Below are 6646 nucleotides of genomic sequence, written 5' to 3'. Positions count from 1 at the left end.
TTTCTGGTGATCAGGTCTTCCAACAGTCTGTTGGAAATCCCATGGACACAAATTGTGCTCCTTCGTTAGTTGACCTGTTTTTATATTCTTATGAAACAGAATTTATTCAAAAGCTTCTACATGAGAAGAAAAAATATCTTGCTGTGGCCTTTAACTCGTTTAGATGTATCGACGATAGTTTATCGATTAACAATAATTATTTTTATTCATATGTCGATTCGATATATTCCCGTGAACTCGAGATAAAAGACACCACAGAGTCCTCCACATCTGCTTCGTACTAGATATTTTATTGAAAATGGATATTAACGGCAAACTAACAACTCCTCTTTATGACAAACGGGATGATTTCAGATTTTTCCATCGTCAACTTTCCATATTTATGTAGCAATATTCCATTATCTGCATATGGTGTTTATATCTCTCAACTGATTCGATACACAAGAGTTTATTCTGCGTATGATCAGTTTTTGAATCGAGGTAGGCTACTGACAAACATGTTACAGGGATTTCAACAGTCTCATTTAAAGTCAGCATTTCGAAAATTCTACGGTTGTTATAATGATCTAGTTTGCCAATATAACCTTAAAGCTATCATTGGGTCAAATGCTGTCTGACAACATTTCAAGCCGATTGTTAGGCTATTCTTGGCACATTGATTTTGGCTATGGGTTACTCCGTTTACCTGAGGAAGATATAGGGTTCGTGGGGGTGTGACCGGTCGGCAGGGGATACTTACTACTCCTAAGCACCTGGTCCCACCTCTGGTGTGTCCTGGGATCCATGTTTGCTCAACTCTTTATTTTGTATTCCTTATAGGAGTATGAGATTGGTCACTGTTCGTTATATTCAACCTTTCATGCTAACCTTCGGGATGGAAATACCCTGAGGGGAAAAGAGTAGCGGACAGTTCATAGTATAAAGGGAACTCCTACCGCCTCGCTAGTGAACTAACTTTTCTAGTATTTTCTTGATCACGCAAGATAAACAACGTCGAACGTGTACATTACTTAAATAGATGATCGCTGCATATTTCACAAGTTTTTTAGTCGACTAGTTTAGTGAGCTACTCCTTGGCATCAGGCCCGTCCTGCAGATTTACCTCTTCACTACCACCCTCATATGCGATTGAATATAGTTGACAGGCAGAGTATGTTGTTTTGTTAAATGAAAGCATTGTCGTGCACATATAATTCTTAATAATTTCAATGGAAAACACGCATTATTTGTGAGAGAACGCGGAAGTATTGTAGAATCAGGCATCGATAGCAGGTCTGCAACTGAATACAGTTGGGAGAAGATAAGACTGTGGATATGAAAGCAGACACTGCATGTCTTTCATTGAGTTTAAGATTTGTTATTAAGCTAGGTAAAATATATTCAATATTTAGTCAAATAATATTAATGAAAGACTCATGAAGTCATTGGAAACAATAATATTATTAATCGCGCATGAATACAAGGAATGGTTAGGAGAATAAGGACTTCATATTACTTGATAATTATTAATGGCGCATGAATATAAGGAAGTGTTAGGAGAAAAAGGACTTCATATTACTTGATATATTGAGATTAACTTTCCGTGAAAATAAATGATATGACGATTCTTGAACTAATATTCTAATTGAATTATGACGAGAATATATCTGAAATCAAGTAACGAATTCTATACATGTATTTACTTTGTGTAGATACATAAACAACGAATGAGTTAACATCCTTTACCTACTTACGAAAGGCAATCAAGATATTTAGAGACTTCAAGAGAATGATTTGTATCGATACCTGCCATAAATTGTGTCCGGGATGTTACTTTTTTTTGTATCTTGATATTTGACATTTATCGGTGATCATTTCATGCAGATGTGTGGGTACCATGGATCTTAAACCTTGTGTTCACACAACTTTTGAAGCTTTTATGGGTAAATTCCTCAAGCCGATGTGTCGTGTTCCTAGTTTGTGACCTTGAAGTTCAATTTTGCATTACCTTACGAAATTTTATATTAGACTCGATATAGTATGAGAGGAAAAAAAATCGCGTTTGAACGTGTAATTGAAGAGTTTAGAGATAAAATGCAACGTATATTGATTGCATAATTTCCATCAGAGGTTGACGTTATGGTTTTTCTTGGATGTTTTAAACGAAAAAGTCAGAGAGGAATTGAAAGAAAATGTATACTTTTTGCTAAACTTTTTAGAAGACTTAAATCTACTATTTAACAGGATTTTTTCATATCAGTTTTCTATCATTGCCCCAGATAGCGCCAAGGGGAAAACATGAAAATGATTTCCCTATTCTATATAATCCAATCACCTTGCTTTATTTTGTCATCATGTTCAATATCACACCAGTATGTTGGAATATGTACCACGGCTTCACAGTCCTACTGCCCCGTGCAATACGTCATTCGTTACAGGGTATACATACGTATGGCAACTTCCTGATATCCTTTAATTTTCTCAATTGAAAATGTATTTTTTCTGGGAATGAATTGTCTTATATTTCTTGTATGCTCTTTTTATTTTGATAAACATTTAAGGTAGCTCCACCCTCATGTGACTTATCAATATTAATGATTTAAAGTAGAGAAAAAAAATTAATTTCCACTTAATTAATGTAGCTTATGTAATCAATAACTAAAGATAGCATGTATGTTGCCCTTTTTTAAAAGATGTGAGACATACATAGAGGCATATTTCAACATCAGAAAAATAGCATAATTTCATTTAAGAATATGATAAAAATGAATAAAAACGGGTTGAAATGGAAAACAACAGATTGAGGATTGCATGGAAGTCACTGTAGTATGATATGCACGCAAAAGAGAAAATACCAGCATGAAGTGATTACCTTTCACAATTATTCTTTAGATATAGATAATTGAATTATTCATAGAGAATATAAACTTTATTCAGTATCAAGTAGTACCCAGTAAATAATGCACAAAGATTACTTTGTGAAAACTTATGACGTTGCATGAAGATGGAGCTGTCTTAAAACAAGAAAGCATACAGTTTACATTTGTGTCCATTTTTTCATCTTTAAATTTCGAAATTAATTTTGCAAATCATATACAATATTCTTTTCTTTAAAAAAAAAAGGGGGGGGGGATCAGAGATACATCCCTGCAGAAATCCCAGGCTTAGCATTGTTGAGGTAAAACAGGAAATCGGCAAGTTACATGAAGCCCCGTTTCTGACTGAATTATCCACTTCTTGTGTAAAATATGCATTTGACTGATTAAATTGTCTAAATCTAATATGTGTAAACGAAAAATACCTTATTTGTAGGACAGTTGAACAAGAAAATCAAAGTCAAGTTGCATTAATTTATAGATGAGTAATCTGATATAAAACGACAGTTTCATATCTAAACGCGAGAAATATATCTAACTAAAATTAAGCTGAAAGGGTTTTCGTAGTGTCTCATATATTTAAAAAACCAACCCACATTCTGTTTAGCATGGCACTTTGTAATGATGTACTATACGATACAGGTATTATCAGGTTATTGTCTGAATCTCAGGAAATATGCTTATTTTATTTTGGTAGCAGACGTTTACGTTCATTATTATAAATTGTAAACTTGTGAACTTCCTGGGTATTTACAGTGCGGGCTATTATGGCTCAGTGAAGCCCGTGTAAATCTATAGAATCTGCAGGGGAAAAAACACCAAAATATTAGTAATAGCATGCCTTCGCTTCTAATTGGTAAAACGTATTCCCTGATGTCTCGTGTTGCCGCGGACCGATCAGTGATCTGATCACATTTAGGTAACGAACTAGTATTGCCGTGATCATTTTGAAAACAAAGGTCACTACCGCAAGATGGAAGAAACGACTCGACCGTTTTTTCTCTCTCCAGGAATAGAATTAACTTATCAATAATGAATGCATTGTGTAGTAGGTAACCTGACATTTTCTCTCTGCATGTGACATTTACACAACGTTAATGAAAAAAATAAATTTGATAAAAAATGATAATCGCAGTTATATCCACATTTCGTTGAAAAACCTTGAAAATTTCAACATTTTCCCATATTTGTTAATCAACATAAAGTTTGTCACATAATGGCATTTAAAAACAGTGCTAAGATTGCATATAGATTTTCAACGTATTTTTCATTTTCAGAAAATCGCGATGGAATTCCTTTTTTTTTTTTTTTTGCTGTTGGTATATTGTTTGATGTCCTATCTATGAATTTTTCACATAGAAATGTCACCAGCTTTCGCCGAAGTGCCACAAATTTAGTCCTATGCACGGCGCTTACGACCGTAAGCAGTGAGAGGTCTCTATCATGTCAACGCCTACTGTGACACGGGATCTCCATTTTTAAGGTCATATTCGAAAGACCTAATTGTTCTTGGCGAAATAACTGTCACTACCAATGTTATACGTTTTTAGGTTTGACGCATGAATCGAACCCGGGCCTCACGGTGGGCGCCTTAACCACTAAGCTGCTGCGACCGGCTCCGGTGGAATGTAAGATGCTATCTTATTTCCTTCAAATTTTTGGTCTCGATCATCCAGACGATGTATATACTCCCCACGAACGTCTGGACTGCGTTCAAGATCGTAGTAGCTAACCTAGGGGCTAGGTACGGTGGCTGATTAGTGCCATTTTACACTTTATCGTCTTTTTGTTATTTCGAGGCGAAAAGACAACAAAACGATATCTAGCGACTTTTCGTCTCGATATAACGATACCATTAGCTACTTTTCGCCTCAAATTAACGAAAAGACAAGGCATTGTAATATGACACAAATCAGCCACCATGCCTAGCCCCTAGGCTAGCCGCTACTAATAACACAAATCAGCCACCATGCCTAGTCCTTGGCTAGCCGCTACTGATGACACAAATCAGACACCATGCCTAGCCCCTATACTAACCGCTACTAATGGCACAAATCAGCCACCATGCCTAGCCCCTATACTAACCGCTACTAATGGCACAAATCAGCCACCATGCCTAGCCCCTATACTAGCCGCTACTAATGGCACAAATCAGTCACCATACCTAGCCCAGGGCCGTAAATTATATGGAGGCGGAGGAGGCAGCTGCCTCCTCCAACTTTTGAGCCAAAAAAAATTAAAATTTAAAGTTCATTAGAATTTATGTTGTTTCCAATAACTAAGAACATGATACCTCCCTTAAAAAGCATTCCAAATCTTTCTTTTAGAATGAGTTAGTCAAGTAACATCTTAGAAGGCCCTAGAATCAAGGATTTTGCACGAAACGTGTTCAGTGTGCACAAAATGTGCTCAGCGTCTGGGGGCCTGGGCGGCCCCCAGACCCCCGCCTAATTTCCGGCCTCCTCCAAATTGAAGGTTAATTTACGGCCCTGACCTAGCCCCTAGGCTAGCCGCTACTAATGGCATAAATCAGCCACCATACCTAGCCCTAGGCTAGCCGCTACGATCTTCAGAACGCAGCCCTGGCAGACTGTGCTCTTTGTTCAGTATTTTTATGAAGCTTATCAAAATTCTGATAAAGACGCTGATCGGCTAAGATCAAAAAGGTAATACCTGCGCCCATAGAAACTACTTTGAATCGAACACTAGAGAGTTGAAAGATTGATGGATTGTATCTTGCGTAACGTCTCGCTTGAGAATTTTTCACTCATATGGAGACGTCACCAAGACCGGTGAAGTTCTTCAAATTTAGGCCTATGATCGGCGCTTACGGCCATTAAGCAGTGAGGGTTCTTTAGACTATGACACGGGACATCCGTTTTTAAGGTCATCTCCGAGGACCCGTGACATTCACACCTCATGCCGAGCGTTTGGCGATGGAACTGTCACTACCTGTTTTAACGACTTAGGTCTGTCGCGGCCAGGATTCGAGTTGAAGGATAAAATTTCCATAGAAAGAAAAACAAATTCAGTGTTTGGAGTATTTTTTCTTCCGGAAAAGATCTATTTTGGACTCTTCCATTAATGACTATCATTCAAGTTGAATGTAATAGCTGGGATGACCCTGATTTAAATTACAATATTTTTAATTAACCCTGATATCGTTTATTTGAGTTTATACAAGGAACCTGTCATTTTTTATTAGGCTCTATTGGAAACACATTTTCTTTCAGTAACGTCCTTAATTTTTATTTATTTATTTATTTTTTTTGGGGGGGGTTTACTAGATCAGCGCCATTAAACGTGGATTTTTTGAAAAAGAAAGCATCCCATGGGTATTCGGGTTAGAATAGGCCCTCATTACCCCTTGCTTGTCGTAAGAGGCGACTAAAAGGGGCGGTCCTTCGGATGAGACCGCAAAACCGAGGTCCCGTATCACAGCAGGTTTGGCACGAGAAAGATCCCTCCCTGATCAATGGTAATAAGCGCCGAGCATATGCCCTAATTTTGTAGCCCTTCACCGGCAATGGTGACGTCTCCATATAAGTGACATATTTTAAACAATATACAATCAATCAATATATGAAAAGAATTCAGACATTTGTCGGGAGTACACAGAAACGTCTCGATGATCGAGGGTATTTTATTTCAGAAAAATAAAACTCAGTGTGCGACACGATTCTATGTTTTACGCCAACCCGAGAGCATTTTTGACCTTATCATAAATCAAATTCTTTTTGGTTAACATCAACAAACCTACTTTACACCTTGTTTTACTTGGAAATCTTTTC

This window comes from Ostrea edulis, chromosome 6, assembly GCF_947568905.1.
Source record: "Ostrea edulis chromosome 6, xbOstEdul1.1, whole genome shotgun sequence".
NCBI classification, from domain to species: domain Eukaryota; kingdom Metazoa; phylum Mollusca; class Bivalvia; order Ostreida; family Ostreidae; genus Ostrea; species Ostrea edulis.
Note: the sequence above shows the minus strand (reverse complement) of the source record.